Genomic DNA, 19,663 nt, shown 5'->3' with positions numbered 1-19,663 from the left:
TACTTTTAAATCCGAAAAACCTGAGACGAAATGCTACATCAACAAAGATCAGTGTATCGATGCCATCCTTCTATCAGGTTCTTGCCACAGGTGAGACCACAGGCTGTATCCATAACCTCACTGGATAAATGAATGCCATTTATCTATATATTTTAAGAGTTAGAGGAAAAGCTTTCAATTAGACGTTAAAGTACTGAAGTAATAAGAGATGCAAGAGTGAATATCATGACAAAAGGAACTTAACCGATTCACTCTGATGACTTTCGGGTATCACTGTGGAAAGCTGCACTAGGATTTTGAATGACAGTTACCTATTCAAGTACTGATGTCTATTTTTAGAATTCTAGCAAAAAAGTCAAAATCAAAGAGAAGGGTGATCAGTGTATGTATGTATGTATGTATGTATGTATATATGTATATGTACAGCACACACACAACACACACACACACACATATATATATATATATATATATATATATAGATATATATATATATATATATAGTATATATATATATATATATATATATATAATATATATATATATATATATATATATATATATATATATAGAAGGCCTTTCGGGCTTGTTCAACGATTATTTAGATCACTACGAACAACAATAATAATAATATCTACTTCTAGATACACGTGATACAAGTATTTTTACTATTTAGGCACAAAGACCTCCTAACTTCTCATAATTCTTGCATACGGTTAATTTGCAAGGCTTTGAATCTTATCGGGAGAGATATGAATAAATGCTTGCTTCCAGATGAGATTGAAATTCTAAAAGTTTATGCCCATAGGAAAGATCACCAAATGCCTTTGTAACATTGACTGTATACGCTCTGGGGAAAATGTCAGCAGAATGCAATTTTCTTACAATTATGTAATATTCATGAAAATAAAGTGAAAATGAAGATTCAAGTTGCTAACGAACACAATTACAAGTCTTCTAACAAAAATGAAGGCTGATGGTTGACTGGTTAATAATTCACTGGAAAAAAGAAAAAATGTTAATGACGCTGATAAAAATAACACAATTCACAATTCTGTAAGGTTCTCTACATACGCCATTTCATCACACATTTTGAAAATACAAGCCTGAAAATATTTGAATGTACAGTTGCTTGAGAGGATACCTTCCGAGAAAGGGAACACGTTTCAGAGTCACAGAAAGACATGATACAGTCTTATGACACATTCCAAAGGATTATTGTTTTGTCTTCAATAAAGAGATTAATATGCTCAAACATGAGCATCTCAAGACATGCCCTCCCATCGGTGGTCACCGTATGACTGGTGAGTACCTCGTCATCTGTTGTACTATTAACTTCAAAAAATTTTTGTTGTTTAATTACTTGAGCCGTCCGTCATTACTATACACCCCACTGTCAGCAAAACTGGTTTTTCGTCTCTTGGTGTACGAACTACACCCCCGTAGTGCCAATTTTAACTTACATATGGGTAATAGCTTTCTTATGAAATACCTGACTGGTTACACGAGTCCAGTAACAATGATTGGCATTAAGGAATTCAGCGTATGTCAAAATGTCATCATCATTTCCGTTGTGGTGATTAACTTGGCGCTTTGGAACAAGCCTCGCCTTGCTATGGATTATTTGCACCAGGTATTAACTCCACTGCTGCGTGTTTGGATCTTAACGAGCCGTAAAGATTCCCAGTCTATGGGATTTTAAATGGTATTGTATGGCGACTTCTTTTTTTTTTTTTAATGCAAAAGGCCTGTGCCACTGACCTTATGGGCCCAGCTCATTCACGAAGAAATGAAGTAGAAACATAAGCATCTTATATTTGGTGACATCAAAACCTAACGAATATTAATTGAACAGAATTATATGAGTGTGACGTATAAGTGTTTAATCCTTGTGTTCTGTTATTTCTATTGTAGTTTATTTTTATTTCCGTGTCTCATTTGCCGTACTTTCCTGCTCTACCTATTGGAGTCCTCGAGTATATCATTCCGACTTTCCAATTAGGTTAGCAGATCCACGAGCTAGGTTTATCATATCAACAAAAACGAATATTTTAACGGGAACATTAATGAATCCTAAAGAAAATAAAAAAATATACCGCTTTCCAAGACCTAGGATAAAGAAAATAAAAAGATAACAAAAGAGTAATCGGAAGAATATAGAACACTACAAAGTGATAGTTAGAAGTGATGGATTTGTGGGTGTTCCAAGAAAAGCGCCTGGGACAGTCGTCGAAATACACAGTACCAGTAAAAGACAGACAACACAGGAGAAGGCACTTTTTTGCGTAGGTTAATAAACGTTTGCTCTAGAGCAGTGGTTCTCAACCTTTTTCACTCCATTCCCCCCTTCATGAATTCTCAACATTCGTGTGGCTCGGCTTCATGTTTCTCCCAAATCCCACCCCGCCAAAAAATGTAATAAAATAAAAAGTAAAATGTTGATGAAGAGAACACCCTTGCTTTATTACGAAGTTTACTGTCATAATTATTGTCAACTTAGTCAATTAAAAAAGGAAATTTTCTTTGCCAGGACAGTGACGCAAGTTTTTTCATTCAGATTCCTAACATTATTTAGAAATGTATAATTTGCAACAGCCTCCCTTGGCCCCCGGGTTGAGAGCCACTGCTCTAGACACTCTGAACGCGATTTATTAAATTTTGCCGTAGTCTCAGTTTAAAACCAACATATTCGTTAACAAAACATTAATCAAATCTATCTTGAAGTAGGTCTTCGAATCTTATTATGAATCAAATATATAGACTTCAAGTCATGAAAATCGTAAATCACTCTCAGAAGAAAGTCTCATATCAATATGGCTAACAGATGAAAAGTTAATTTAGTGGCTCATACAAATTGTACGCCTTCTTATGCTTTTTAAGGATGATATTTTTTTATTCAATTACTTTGAAGAAAATCGAACCAAATGATAGCATAGAGAGAGACACAAAGAGAGAACCAACCGATCCATAAAACAAAAAAGTATTATACAATAATGGCTCATTTTCACTTTCAATTAATATTCATTGTACAAAAGTGACCATCCCAATAACTCTAAGGAAGGACATAGATTTGATCAAATTTTATTCCACATCTTCAACAGGGATCAACAAAGATAGAAGTATTGTCAACATTCAGCCCCTTAATCAACTGTTGATAATACAGTGCACAAGTTGGCAGTAATTTTAGAAATGAACTTCGTACCTTGTTAATATATATATATATATATATATATATATATATATATATATATATATATATATATATATATATATATATATATATAAATATATATGTATACACACACACACACACACACACACATATATATATATTACTATATATATATATATATATATATATATATATACTAGATATAAAAACTGTTTGTCACTTCTAATTTACATAAGGATCACTTGAAGAAAGAAACCTCTCCCATACTCGTAACTCTTCCTCGTAAGTTTGCTTAAATCTTCTCAACTAAAAGTTTTAACAAATGGTACGATAAAGACAGATTCAAAAGCGAGAGAGAGAGAGAGAGAGAGAGAGAGAGAGAGAGAGAGAGAGAGAGAGAGAGAGATTCTTATACAGTAACGCTTTCTAATTAACTGAATAACATACCAAGACTATGGTCATCGACACCAGATTCGTTAGTCATATCGGGTTGGAGATACATATCTCTAAGATATAGGGAAATAAATTTCCACGAAACATTTACCCATCTCTACATGCTCTGCAAATACTTTCACGCCTTACATTCATATATAGTTATGTATAAAAATGAATAATATCGGGCAAAAGATTTAGCAACACAAATAAATCATCTTAGAGAATCTGCTTTGTCAACTGACCTGAAACCGTCGGTGGGAAGAAGTCAGTAGATCTGTAATAGAAGTGCATAGTTTAAAAGGTTTCTCTCTCTCTCTCTCTCTCTCTCTCTCTCTCTCTCTCTCTCTCTCTCTCCCTTCCACTTCATAAAATATTACACACACACGTGAGTTTGTATGTGTTGGTGGTGATGGTGGTGAAAGTAGAATTGGAGAAGATATGATATAACAATGTGTGTAACCTTATGTATATATATATGTATATGTATATGTATATGTATATGTATATATATATATATATATATATATATATATATATATATATATATATATATATGTAGACACACACACACATATATATTTATATATATATATAATCATCACTGTTATATCACTATTCCCCAGGGTTCGTTGTCAATTCCCATTCGAAAGCATAAAATTATCCTGTAATCTTATCAATCTAAAGTTCTTGAAAGACACTCCAAGCAAGCTCTTCAAAACGTTTCTACCAAAAATCTCTCATGGAGGTTTGTGCCCGTCTTTATTTCCCGATGATTCAACGCTGAAGTAAGAACGCTCCACACATCCAGTTTATTGCGCATATTGTCAGACAAAATTGTGCACGGGCTGAATGCAGTCTGCCTTAACACGGAGATAATGGAGTCTCATTTTTGTTCTTCCGGGCGAGTTTTAGAGTAAGATGCTGCCAGCTCCCGCCAGCTGATTGGCCTGTGCAAAGCAGACTCTCATATTATGCTGCGTAGTCACTACAGATATATATATATTATATATATATATATATATATATATATATATATATATATATATATATATATATATATATATATGGGTGTGTTTATGTATGCATGAAAACAAATCCTGGCAAGAGCAGCATTGCTATTCTCTCTCTCTCTCTCTCTCTCACATGCATCTTTCAAGACATATGGAAAAAAGCACTATGAACGCACATGTACATAAACCGTTTTTGTGTTTGCATGTAGACATAGTACACACGGACACAAATACGTATAAGCATGGATAGGCGTCAGCTAAGAAATGCCACCTCTCTCTCTCTCTCCTCTCTCTCTCTCTCTGCGCATTTTTAAAGGCAAGCGGGGCTGGTATGAGATATTGCCTTGAACTGTAAATAGTATAAGGCGCTCCAAGTAAATGAGTTCCTACGAATTATATAACGCCGCTACAACAAGATCTTGTGGAGTGTCGTCACTCACTCTTCTTCTCCTCCTCCCCTCCGAACGACGACGACGACGTTCGTCTTCGGCAAAATATTGTGTATTAATGTTAACTGCTGTCCTAACTCTTCAACGTAACCTACAATAATCGTTCTCTCTCTCTCTCTCGTTCTCTCTTCTACTAAAGCCCTGAAGTCCTCTTCACCTATCACCCTCCTTCTCCCTACGGACACCAAGAATCCCCCCCTTCTCTCCCAAACGCCCCGCTACCCCCCGCAGAGCAACACGGTCCCAACACCACCCGGGGAGCAAGCCACAGCCCAGCCCGTTTCTCTCTCTCTCTCTCTCTCTCTCTCTCTCTCTCTCTCTCTCTCTCTCTCTCCTATACGTTTCATCAAGAAGTCCAGTGTAATGTATTGAAACTGGATTGGCAAGCATTTCTGAACGTTTAATATCGACTCGCCCTCATTTAGTTCATGAGCACTGTTACTTAAAGTCTCTCTCTCTCTCTCTCTCTCTCTCTCTCTCTCTCTCTCTCTCTCTCTCTCCCTCTCATACAACTAACGCTACCATCTTTTCACTAGATGTTGAGATTGGCCACATCTGATCGTTAATATTAAACTCCCTCAAATATCTCCAAAAGTTATCAAAGAAACATCATCTGCCACAAAAGCGGAGTTCTTATGGGCAGTTCTTAACTAACTATTATATAATGCTGACAGTATTTGAAGTTGTCCAGTTTCCAATTTCAGACGTTTTTTTGTTCATTCTTATCTTCTTATTTCTATTTGATCGGACGACGAAAAAGTTATGTAACTTATTACAAAAAAAGCGTATAGCTTTCGTAGGAGCGTCTATCATTTTCGTAAACGTACCTTGAAATAACTTAATTATTTAACAATCGGTGTTTTTTTTACCCAATTTCAAAGAAGAAATATATAAAGAGGACATAGAGGTAAAAGTCCGAAAAACATTTTAAATAGCAAAAGGGTGAACTTATTGTATATAAAAAAAAAAAGTTTGACCTCCGACCTCCATCTTTGGCTGTGAAGTCGACATAACTCAAGATATAGAATGGTCTTTGTTCATGACTCACTGGCTCGATCAGGTTGAACACGAGTGCCTCGACACGAAGCCTCTCTCTCTCTCTCTCTCTCTCTCTCTCTCTCTCTCTCTCTCTCTCTCTCTCTCCTGGGACTTTCACTTCTCCCTAGAAGAAACTCATCCTACGGCTGAAATCATGAGCCTGGGTCATATTTTATCAAGTGGCCATCTTGAATTTATCGGATGGTATCTTAAATCATAAGCTTCCATCATCTGAAATGATAAGATTTAATCACCCGAAAGTATAATCTTACATCATTTGAAATCGTAATATTTCATCACATGAAGTGGCAATCATTTATCGCCTTCAATCTTAACCTTCAAGCCAAAATCTCATAATTTAATCTCTTGAAACGTTTAACTTTCATCACCTGAAACTATTCGTTTTTATCTCCACCAACTGTAGGTAAATCTGTCTTGAAATATCAAGTATTTTCATTTGCGATGATTGGCATCTTTCCTAACACATTATATGCTGTCAGTTGCCATTTATCACTTGATAGAATGATTTCATAACAAAATTATAACGATTATTTATTTGATATTCTCATTACTTCAATCGTAATCTTTTCTCTCTTGCTATCATGATGGTCTATGACCTGAAGTAACCTAATAACACATTTTAAAGTAATGTAGACTTCCATCAACTTGAACCAAATTCATGATTACTTAAAATCACGGCTTTCATTAGTCTTGAAATCACTTCATATTATCTAACATTGTCACCTGAAATATCTCACATCCATTTAACGTTTCTAAAAGCTAACTTAAATGTGACACCTGAAACCGCAAACTGGTTTGAATCTGCTCTGGGATACGAGGAAAAATAAGTAAACAGGTATTATGATTCGCTAAGTCTGACTTTTAGTATGATTATGGTTTTGGCCTAAATATCAAATTAGAAAAGGCTGTAATGTTGTTCAAGTATATAAGAGATCTAGGTAATAATATACTTAACATCAGAAACAAAAATCGCTGAATGTTAGCTACATATCTACACGAGGATGTGTTAAATTACATCAGTGTCTGACACTTAATGTTATTATTGAAGCATATGAAAAACTTACTGAAAAAGGATGGCAAATAGAAAACATAAAACATTTAGCTCCAACAAAAAAGCCTTATTACAAGAAAAGTGTTCTTATGTAAAGACAAAATCTATCATCTCTCTCTCTCTCTCAAAAACCAACAGTATTTAGAAGCGAGCGTCCTCTGTAAGGCCTTGCATCACCAGCATTCCTCAGCCTACTCGCACAGGGTGTCCTGAACATTTCTCCTCCGTCCTCCCCATCCCCCTCACCCCCCACCGGCCCCTCCCCCTCCCTATGGCCGTCATCATCCCATCCAGTGGTAGAGCGTCCAGAGGCAAATGCCTTCCAGGCCCAGCCCTTCTCCTTCCTCTCTTTACTTCCTGAGCTGGAAGACCCCCTTCCCTTTAACGCCGATAGGACTCGACTACCTGGCTCCCAACGAGAGGCCGATTACGGTAAGGACCGGAGTCTCAAGATATTATTACGGAGGGTTAGGGCCACCTATCTTGAAATTTCGACCGGAGGGGGGGGAGGAAAGATCTCGCCTCTATCTTCAATGAGCGCATTCAAATGTGCGGCTGTCGAGAGATTAGGACCGACTCTTCTTCTTGCTTCCTACCCAAACAAGAGGCTTCCAGTAAGGAGACGCTCTCTTATTTAGGCATAGAAGTCAGAAATGTTTATCGTCTCGTTCCGGTACTGCTCCTCAAATAAATAATTGATCTTTTGGCATTTGTCAATAGCCTCATAACAACCTTAATTATCTACTAAACTGCAAGTCACAAAATGTTTATAAAGAGCCAGTGACGTCGCATAATACATAATTACAAATCTTTTTACACACAAGATATGACACCACTTTATGCAACTGAAAAGTAATGCCTAACTTACACGCTGCAAGAGACCAAACTGCTCAATATGGCCAGATACCGAAAATGAAATAACAAACAAATAAATAAATAATTTATTGTCCATGAACTCAGTAAGCAGAATAGATAAATGGAATCTAGCTATCTTACCAGCCAGCAGGGAGGCGACTCTCGCTTACTTCCTCATTATCCAGTTATAAGAAAGATAAATTGGAGATCTCCAAGTCTTTCCTCGAATGAAACCAGGAATTGTTAGTTTAGCACTTTATTACTAACAAGGACAAGAATTCACAGAATTAGTTAAGGTACAAATGAAATATCACAATTCACAGAGACCAATAACATCTGTCTACATACATCGGCTCTTTTAATTTTTAATAATTACTGAATTCACAAACTCCTTTAAAAATGCTTACCTCGCCACTTTGAAAGGAAGGAGTATGTTTCTACGAGATTCATGGTGGATTTAGACATTTTAACGAAATAGAAACGAAATACAGCAAAAGTTAAGAAGATGACTTTAAATCCAATCATAGTTTTTACTTCTTCTTTTTTATGGGCCATAGCTGCAAAATAGATAAATAAATAAATAAATTATGCAAAAAGAGTTAATAGCCTTTTCGTCTTATATGGTCATTAACTTGCTTAGTGAACAGTATAAATAGTTAGAGACCACAAATAATTGTCAGGACCGCTTTCTGCATCCTTTTACGTTTACCGTTAAACCAATTAGACAGCAATGCTTGAAAGGTCTTAACATCAAGAACTTCTCTTTTATTATTTAAGTTAATCTCGCATTATACCAGGAAAGGTCACAAGACTTCTTACCCGGCCAGTTAGTCTACAGACCTCGTGCTGCCGCTACAGTGGAGAGTAGTTAGTTTATGACTGAATACACGAACTGATTAAATTTCGCTGTAATTATTTCTAATTAACTAAGGGGTAGATAATACACAAGCACTAGACGACGGTTTGCTGTGTTATGGGAAACGTTTTCTAATTTCTTACTCTCTACTGTCATTAATAATCTCTCTCTCTCTCTCTCTCTCTCTCTCTCTCTCTCTCTCTCTCTCTCTCTCTCTCTCTCATGTATTAAACAAACACTAATTTCATTACACTAACTGCTAGGTATGTATGTATGTATGTATGCATATTATATATATATATAATATATATATATATTATATATATCATATATTAATATATATATTATATAGAAATATTAGATATATATCTATATATAATATAGATATATATCTATATATATACACATATATAAATATAATAATAATAGTATATCTAATATATATAGATATATATATCTATATATATATACATATATATAGATATATTATATTATATATATATATATATATATATATATATATATAGAGAGAGAGAGAGAGAGAGAGAGAGAGAGAGAGAGAGACTTAGGATTCAAATTATATCTTTAACAAAAACTTACTAATTTCATTAGATTAACCGTTAGCCTTCCGCTCTTGCCAGCAATGCCAGTTCGAGTTGTCCTCGACTTTCCTTCTGCTTGAGGAACGATTCTGATCTAGGACCGGGGACAGGTGTCACACAGATGTCACTTTCTCAGTTACCCAAATTGGGCTCATCTGCCATCCCAGTTTCCACGTACTACACAGTAACTGTCATGTGTGCTTACACAAGCAAGAAGAATGTTGTAAGAAACCAAGGCAATGAAACTTGTGGCAAACCTTAGCGAATCACGCAGAGGCCAGAAAAGTAGCCGACTGACATTGAACAAAACTAAGACACCAGAAAAGTAGCCGACTGACATTGAACAAAACTAAGACAATCACTCACACCTCAAGGACCAAAAGCTAGACAGCTTGTGTAGTAGTTAGTGTCGTGGCATGCCACTCAGATGTCGCGGGTTCGCGTCTCCCAGGGCGATGAAAAATCACTGGCTCTGTATCATGACCAGTATGGGGTCTGAGGTGGGAGGTTGAAACCAACATTCTTTGGAAGCTTGAATTTCAAGTCTGGGTGTTGGCTCCATGTGAATAGGTTTCATCTAAAGAAATAATAATAATAATAATAATAGCCAAGTATGTCAACGCCAAAGGGTGTTGCCTCCTTCTCTGATACTCAACTGTTTCCATTGTCTCTCTCTTAATTCTAATTAGCCCTTCATTGAAATCAAGCAGTTGACTGAATAACTCTCTTTTGTTACATAATTTAGTAGAGTAGAATCGCAAAAAAAGTTATTCGACTGACTGAGTTTCAAGTTGCCAATACAATAGACTGGAAGGGACAAAGTGGATCTTATAGCTATCTACTTCTCGTTTACATTTGGTAAAAGTAAACTTCAAATACATAAGTCATAAACAAGTTTTTATTTTCTAATAAAGGTCTGTATTCACTGATGAAATACCGGGCATTAGACGTGCTTCTACTTTCAATGCACCCAAAAGTTCCACAACACAACAAACTGGTATGTAATGTAATCAGTAATTGTCAGTTCTCGTCCAAATAAAATGTGAATTCGAATATAATAAAAAGAAAAGTGTGTTAGCAAACAGTGCAGACAACTGCTGATCAAAAAGAGCAGAACACAGGGCCAAAAGTTTTGAGTCATCGTAAATACCTTTCTTGAACTTTTTTCCGCTGACGACTTAATAAAAACAAAGGGTGGGTAGTATAGTGTAACCTGAGATGAACCTTTTAATACACATACATACAGATTCAATTCAAGTTCTTGCCGTCACATTTATCTCCAACTTACTATTTGTCCATGTGTCAAATTTTAAAAGCTATGTCCTGAATCATCTTCCAAATATTTAAAATAAGCATTTTGATGTTTGCATCACTATGAGTCACCAGTCCTATGATATTCAACAAGTTTCATAAACGCACTTCATCAGGATATCACTTTCCTTTTCAAACCTCTACTCAAAACCTTTTGTTTACAGAGAATAAATGTAAACAGCTATAAGCAACTGTTCAGCTGTTCCTTCCTTCGTATTTTTCTAGAGTTCAACTTTCTTATCTTAGTTCAAGGTCATCTTCTCTTTGCAAAGGGAAACTGTTCATGCCCTCTCTTGCACTATACACGCACAAAGATTACCTACTGCTTGCAATTTAGAACAGCCTCCCAGAGGATGTCGTGCAGCTGGAAATAAAAAGTTCAAACGAAAATGCATTGCATTAGTACCCTAATACTATTATTCTTGCATTTTAATACATTTTATCTATTTATCTATTAATAATCTATTTTTTTTCCTTTCTTAATAAGTGGGATCTCTTGTCTGTGTTTCCCTTTACTTCCTCCTACTTCTTCATAACGAACACCATATTATTTGAATTTCAAGTCAATTGGCCCCTCTGAGCTTGTTCCATATGGATAGGATGCATCTACTGAATAATAATAATAATAATAATAATAATAATAATAATAATAATAATAATAATAATAATAATAATAATAATAATTTCTACCTCTTCACTGGCATCAGTTTCCCATTTCCCATCAAAACTAACCTCCAAACTTTGTATAATAAAATTAAAAATTCATATCTTCACAATATCCCTACACTCAAATTTCTCCATTTATCACGGTCAGACCGTGGGAACCTAAAATCGAAAATGAAGACTCCAGAAGGAATATGTAACATTTTGGTAATGAAAAGGATCCGGATAAATTGCAAGACTGACTTTTCTCGTTCTTTTGTTCCTGTCAAGCGTCTTAATAATATAATACTGTCGGTACAGAAAACCAGTGTATATGAATATTTGTTCGTTTAACAGTTTTCGATCATGAAATTTGAGAGAGCTAATGGAAGAATTCAATCAAATTCTATTATGAAAAGGATGAGGGATAAATTTCTGGTAATAACGTGCACAAAGATGGGTTATCAAACATTAATTTCCTCAAAGATTTCTAGGCGCAAAACATTTCAGTGATCTTTTAGAAAGGACTGTGTTTATGTTTTTCATAACTTATCAAAACATTGAATCTGTTACGAAAAAAAAACTATTCTTATCAGCTATTAATATGACATAATTCACAATTTAGTGATGTCCAACTTGGGTTTTCAACGAATCGTATCACATATACAAAGCGAACCATTTTTTACGGAAGCTTTAGCAAGCTATATTGTGTATTTGGTAAGCCTGCTCAACTACGACCTACAGAGACACTAAAAATGGAAACCATAAATTTTTTTAGCCTCTGTATACAGATGAATGAATGAATTTTGAAACTTTGCAATAAAGCCAAGCACTGGGCCACTTCCAACCATTCAGCGTTCAAGAGTGTGAAAGAGGGAGTTGGGGTGGTTGGTTGGACAGAAAGAATGAGATGCAGAATTATAAATGAGATGAAGGAAAAGTACCTAAAGGTGAAAATAGAAGAAAGCTCCACAGTTGCACAAAGTAGTCAGAGAGGTTGGGTAAGCAAGATGGAAGAAATGCACTAACAAATTTCTTATCTACAAGAAACTAACTTATAAATAGGAATCTTTGGTATATATCGTTTCCAAGTTACAAACCCGGTGGATTTCATTATCCGTCTTCGAAAGGGTAATGGAGATCACTCATAAAACAACAGAAACCCATTTGTTATTTTTTTTACAAAACAGCAGCTACTAGAAGACTGAACTAGTTGTTTTAAGAAATGTTTTGTCTGAATGTAAACATCTTTATGTTAGGGGGAAAACCTACATTTCAGCTTCCATGAACTATTGCTACTTTATGGAAGGGGCAATAAAAATATACAGTACTCCTATACATGCCTACATACATGTATCTATATATTTGCATATATGTATGTATATAATATATAAATAAATATATATATATGTATATGTATATGTATGTGTATATATATATATATATATATATATATATATATATATATATCATACTATATCTATAAATAGATATATATATATATATATATGTACATGCAACAATTCTCTCATACACAAATGCATAATTTATAAAGTGATTCTGCAACAGATACAAAATAAAGAGCGCATTATAACGCAACCGGCAAATGAATTGCTTATGCCAATCTCTGTCGCCGAAGCAAACGACCAGCAAGAACAAGACCCCATCAATAGAATGATTCACTAACCGATTTTCCTTAAAGTGTCGCGCGTTTTCTGTTCGTTTCATCTCTCCAACGGCACCAAAGGAAGACGCTTGAAATTTATATCCATTCTCTTCAAGTTCCTTTCCGATTGCTTTTTTCTATACGATGTAAACAAACAATCACCTTAAGGGATCTCGCCGTTAATAATCATCACAAAACGTGCACACAGGGGAGGGGTAATCACCCCTGACGTAATTTCGATGAATTTTAAGCTGGACTCTAGACTGACGCGAACTCCGGGAAGCAAGGGCATAAGAGATCGCCGCCGTCTACTCTTCTAATAAGGCGATAGCATCTTATTAGCAATGTTTATAATACTACAACGCGCTACGAGCATCTATGCGAAGCAACGCATTAACATACCTAGTACGACATTGATGAGGTTTCCTCATCAAGTATAATGAAATATAATTTGGCGGACTATTGCTATTTCCTTTGCGAGAACAAAGGAGAGTTGCCCCTTCCCCCGACAACAACGCCGCCCCCCCCCCCACCATCTGGGACTTCATAGATCCGTGATTATTTCGCATGTAGAATGTTGATTGGACGGGGAGCTGTTTCAGGGTTAAAACTTGACCCACTGCTATGGAAGAATGTAATTCCTTATAAATTTAAACATTACGATGGTTGTAAAATCCATCTAAACAAATAATAGAGGAAAAACCCCAGGGAGAGACAACGGTCGTATGAGAATTCAAGGAATAAAAGGAACCATTACCGAATTTTTTTTATGGTTTTGCTAAATAAATCAAAATGAGCTACAATTAGGAACTTAAAAAAGTAGAAAAGTGAGGATTTACCAATAAGCGTAGATACTACATGATAAAGAAAAGATATTGAGATTATTTACACAGTTTAGCTAATGCTTGTTAAAATAAATGAACTCTTCAAGGTAACGATAAATAAAAAAGGAAAGAAAAAAATGGAAAGAACTTTTTAGAACCAAAAGGTAACTTCTCTATGGTTTTGCGCATCTTTAGGCTTTTAGTCACACATCAAATTGACATTCCCACATCTTCCAAACCCGAAGAATACTCTTAAGCTGCTAAAACACCCGTACTATCATCCCCGTTTCCCAAACCCCTCTGCAGCATTCATCACGGGGAACAAAGGACACCAAATGATAATCACCGCCGACAAATAAGGAGCTGAAGGCTGTCTAAACCCTTCACTTTTATAAGTTGACGTCACACCTCCAGGAGTCACAAGACAAGCCGAATACCGGAAACTCGATGCCGAGAGATCCATCATCCTCTCTCTCTCTCTCTCTCTCTCTCTCTCTCTCTCTCAGAGGTGCCAGGATTTCTGTTCATAATGAAAAATGTTGCCTAAACTATTTTATATAGTTATCCGTATAGGGACATTGTGTGTCCTGTGGTGGAAAGCAACATTCTTAAACAGTAATAATAAAAAGTCATACTGCCTGAGTGTGTGATATATATATATATATATATATATATATATATATATATATATATATATACACATACATACATACATGCATATATGCAATTCTTTACTCTTTAAAACCGTCGAGAAGACCATTTATCCATAGAAAGTAGATGAATGAGCAAATGTCCAATCATTTGAATAGCGGTATTGTTTTTTTTTTTTTTTTTTTTTTTTTTTTTTTTTTTTTTTTTTTTTTTTTAACATATAAACATGCAGAGTTCTGTCATTAATGGTTTGAAACTGTCCTTGTAACGAAGCAGGTTTACCCAATGGGAGCCTTGAAATGCATCAAGGTTTATAAAGGGGTAAGAAGCCCGGTGCGTACCTCTCGACTCGTCCAACCAAGCATAAAAATACAAAAATATTCATAATGGAATACAAAACATCAACACGGCAACCAGGAAGCCGGTGCGGGAATCCGTGGAAATGATAAGCCAAGATGTATCTGTGATGGGGCTGGAATGGTGCCACACGTTTTGAAACCATTCCAGCCCGACCACTGATGCCTTTTATTCCTCACATTTTATTTCGGCTCGCTGCCTGACCACCATATGTTTCATGCCCTATAAATTCTATGTAAAAATCTAGTGACTTACTTTGCATCCATCCTCTGCTGATGACAGAACTGTGTGTTTATAGCCGTCCAATAAGTATCTCAGACAACCAAAATGAAATCGTAATTTCCAGATGATAGGACCATTGCCCTTCCAGCTACAAACTGAAGACGAACTGTCATTTAAGTAGTTCCCATTCTGAACATTCAACCCCCCAACATATGTATGTGTGTGTAAATGTATATGTATATATATGCTTATATATACATACACACTATATATATATATATATATATATATATATATATATATATCACACTATATATATATATATATATATATATATATATATATATATATATATATATACGTACACAATGTATTTATCTTTGTTGGAACGAAACTGTAAATATATTGTATCTTTAATAAGGGATACAACAACTACAATAATTAGCGATAGACAGGACATGATCTGAGAGGATCCAAAGGACACATGAATGACAGTAAATGTAATAATCGAAGTCCCTAGCTTTTCAAGAGGCCTCGAAACAAATACAATCAAGTCCGCTTGTTACAGGACAGTCAGAAAAGTTTATGTGACGGCAAAAACTTCTGGTAAAAAATCGAAAAAAAAATAAATAAATAAAAAGCTGATTTTTGATGTTGCCGAAACAGTCAATGGATATAATAAAAAGCTCTAAAACACTCGTACAATGAATGACATTTATTGGACATCTTCTAAGTCTATACTTCAAATGGGTTACTTTTACATTTGGCACCATTATCCACGCACCGATGTGTAAGTTCCGCACACAATTTAGTTACTGATTCAGGTGTGTTGTGAGCATAGCTACTGAATGATAAAAAAATAACTTCATACTTCATAACATATAAACCTATAAATAAAGAAAAAAAAAAAAACCTATCCTGTTAGCATTGAACTTTATTATGTTTCTTCTACCTTATTCTGAGATATGATCCAGACCTGAATATATAACTATATAACCTGAAGACACATAAAGCATTTAAAAAGTACTACGCTGACATTTCCAAAGAGGAAAATCCTCGTCATATAAGCCTCCGAGACAACAGATCTGGAGAGGTCAACAGGAAAATAATCGGGAAGCAATTTGGAAAGAGGGTAGAATAAGCGTTTACTACATAATGTAGACAATGTATGTATGTATGTATGTGTGTATGTATGTATATATATATATATATATATATATATATATATATATATATATATATATATATATATATATATGTATATATGCTTGTCCCTTTTCCAACCCGACGACCATCACACTTTGGCATGCAAGCCTAAGCAAGCTCTATGGAGACCTACGGTCAGTTCCCCTTTAGGTTCGACCGTCTCCTTCAGAGAGGAAAATAAATAAGGGGAGCTGAAGAATAGGGCAACTTAGCTCCTCTTTCCGCGGGAGACTAGGAATCCTCTCGCGCATACCTATCGCATCCACAAAGATGCTTTTTCACGTGCTTTTCATATCAAAGGAAGTTCCTTATTCTTTGATTAATTAGTCTTCCTCCAACCAGTGGAACTACACACTAGAAAGAGGCGCCTACAAGTTTCGTTCCCAATGGTACCGATAATGTGCTGTGAGGGGAAACACTGATCTTCCAGAAATATAAACTGGTAAGTTCTTTCATTTTCATGCTCAGACAAAAAAAAAAAAGCAAACCACAAAATGAAATTCATCATTCAGCACCTTTCCCTCCTTGCATTGCGGCATTCCATTATCTCCTTCCAACATGTTCTTTCATAAAGTTACACTGTTTTCACATCCTTTAAAAGGTGAGAAACATCTGACCCTACTTTTCTTTCCAAGTCGACTGTGCAGGGAGTGGCGAAAAAATATGCGGGCGCCATGTTTGCGAAGAGAGAAATAAATACATCGGTATTTATTCGCAAAATTTCGACTACCGCCCATTGTCTTTGACCAGCCATCTTCTGCAGTCCCGAATCTGTCATGTTGGAATACCGGATTCAATGCGGTGTTCCCAAAAGGGATCATGACGTAAGACCTAGCTTATAAAAGGAATTGTAGGGTCTTATTATCGCAAGGCTGCACTTATCTACATGACAGTTTTGTGTTTAAAACGTTGAAGAATTTTAAAAAACTACATAGGCAAAGCAAAGTTCTTCGTGCATTAACACAGGAACGAAAAAAGATTCTAAAAAGAGTAACCTAAAGGCAACTAGATCTTAGAAAAGACAATAAAGGAAATGATTTACTCAAAATGAAAATAAAACCTCAAAGGTATAAACTATGATCAAAAGAAAACGTTTCATGCGAATATTAACGATTTTACCAAATCTTAATTGCACTTCGTGAAAGAAGAAACAAGATTTAGATAAAACACTGGGTTTATTCAATCATATAGTTTTAAATAAAAATTGCAAGGTGGGCCTTGGAAGTTTTATTTATGGGAGCAAATAATAATAATAATAATAATAATAATAATAATAATAATAATAATAATAATAATAATAATAATAATAATAATAATAAGCTCCTCAACCAAGCACGTGGTACGAGAATAATAAACAAAATAATGGAAAATAACCATGAAATAAAACAATTGAGAGTATAAAACTACTTTCATAGCTCATAAAGAACACGGGAAAATTGAGAATAAAACCGAAAAATTAAAATGAACTTGTTCTTTGCACAATGATATAAAGCTCTCTGGTGGTTTTATAAGGATGTTTGATGGTTATATGAAGAGTTTTGTTGGAAACAAAACAGAAGAACATCACGCAGTGTTAAATGTTTTTTGGTTACTAATTTTTTTTCCTCCTCAGGAAAATCAAATTACAAATTTCCAAGCCATGAGATCAGTGAAATAACACATGCATAAAAATCTTATAAATGAGTCAGACTGGTTATTAAAGAAACGAGAAAAACTCAGTTGTTCAATTATATAATTGATTTGCTTCTTTCACGAATTTTTGTTAAATTTGTTTCAGCTTAAATATTTTCTTTCTCGGAAATCAATCAATATGCTCCTTGAGGATGAGAAAGAATTTGCAAGAAAAGCTGAAAATGAAGCCTAATGTACTCCAATACTATATTTACAAGTTTTATCAACATTATCATTAATATTAGAAGTAGCTGTAGTAGTAAACGTCGCACACTGTGTGGAAGATAAAAGGACCTCTCTAACTTGCTGAGCCAAATGTGACAATGCTGAAACACAATGTTTAAGGTTGAAGTTAGGCCTTTTCTTCGAAGGAAATCGACAGTGGAAAACGCAGACTTCTGACTGACGTGCTTTGACACCTCACAAATCACAAAGTTCTCACATTACTCTCATTAAATCTTCACGTTCTTTGGTGTCTAGCTCCGACGTGATTGAAAACAAAATCGATTACAAGCTTTGACGTGGAAATAAAAGAGGACTTGTTACATTAAGCCGCAACATAACTGAGCCACCAAAAAAAACATTTGTGATTAATTTGAATATAATGATGTTGAAGACGTATCTTCGTCTTATTTGAGTTACTTGAGGTCTTTTCTACCCCCTTTTCTATCTCCAAGTTATGAAATAGCCTAATTTCTAAGCCAATATATAAAAAGTTTTTAGCTCCTATTTACAAAACTTGCAACATGAGCTGAAAGGGTTACATTACAAGCAGATATATAAATAATCATTTTTAAATTCCAGAAAAAAATATTTCTTTTCAAAAAGAATACAAGCACAATTTATTTATGTTTCAAAGTACTGTTTTGTGGGTTCGTATAACATTCTCTTTCTTGAATTGTACTGCATAGAGTTATGCAATACCTGGAACATTATGATTTTTATCTTTAGTTTTCATGTATAAACATACTGGTATTATTCCGAATTGGAATCGTAAAAGTTTCTGCAGATTTACTTATCACTTATCAATATCCCTTTACTTTCCCATCCATCGGTATATGAACATACTCTACAGAATGTAAAGGCTTAATATATGGCCGGCCCCATGAACTTTCTAATAAACACTTACAATATGTTCAGCACACAAATCATCCATGAATTTTTTCTTTAATACTTGATAAACAAACGGTTGCGGAGAGAATCTGATATTAATGTCAAGAAGTTCCTGTCAATCATGTATCAACGGCGGACGAAGACTGAAAATTCAAGCATTCATTACACTGGGAAATTCATTCTGACAAATGCACTGACACTGACTTGGATAGTTAACTAATGCTAGAATGTTAAGTTAAAACAATAACAACTACAATTACTGTTACTAACACAAGGAATGGTAGTATTGATAATGTTAATAACCTTTGCTATTCTATGGAAACTTATGTCATATTTAGAGATGGCCATCACTTGTCCAATTAGTTTTGCAATACACGTTACTCACATTTGGCAACTCGACATACATTGAACTGTAGCTATTCCGTTATGACTAGTCCAGAAAACTGAATAACATTAATGACCAATGCTGTTGCGACGCCAACGTCCTCTTATCCAGAGGGACTATTTGGGA

This window comes from Macrobrachium nipponense, chromosome 34 (assembly GCF_015104395.2).
Source record: "Macrobrachium nipponense isolate FS-2020 chromosome 34, ASM1510439v2, whole genome shotgun sequence".
NCBI lineage: Eukaryota > Metazoa > Arthropoda > Malacostraca > Decapoda > Palaemonidae > Macrobrachium > Macrobrachium nipponense.
Note: the sequence above shows the minus strand (reverse complement) of the source record.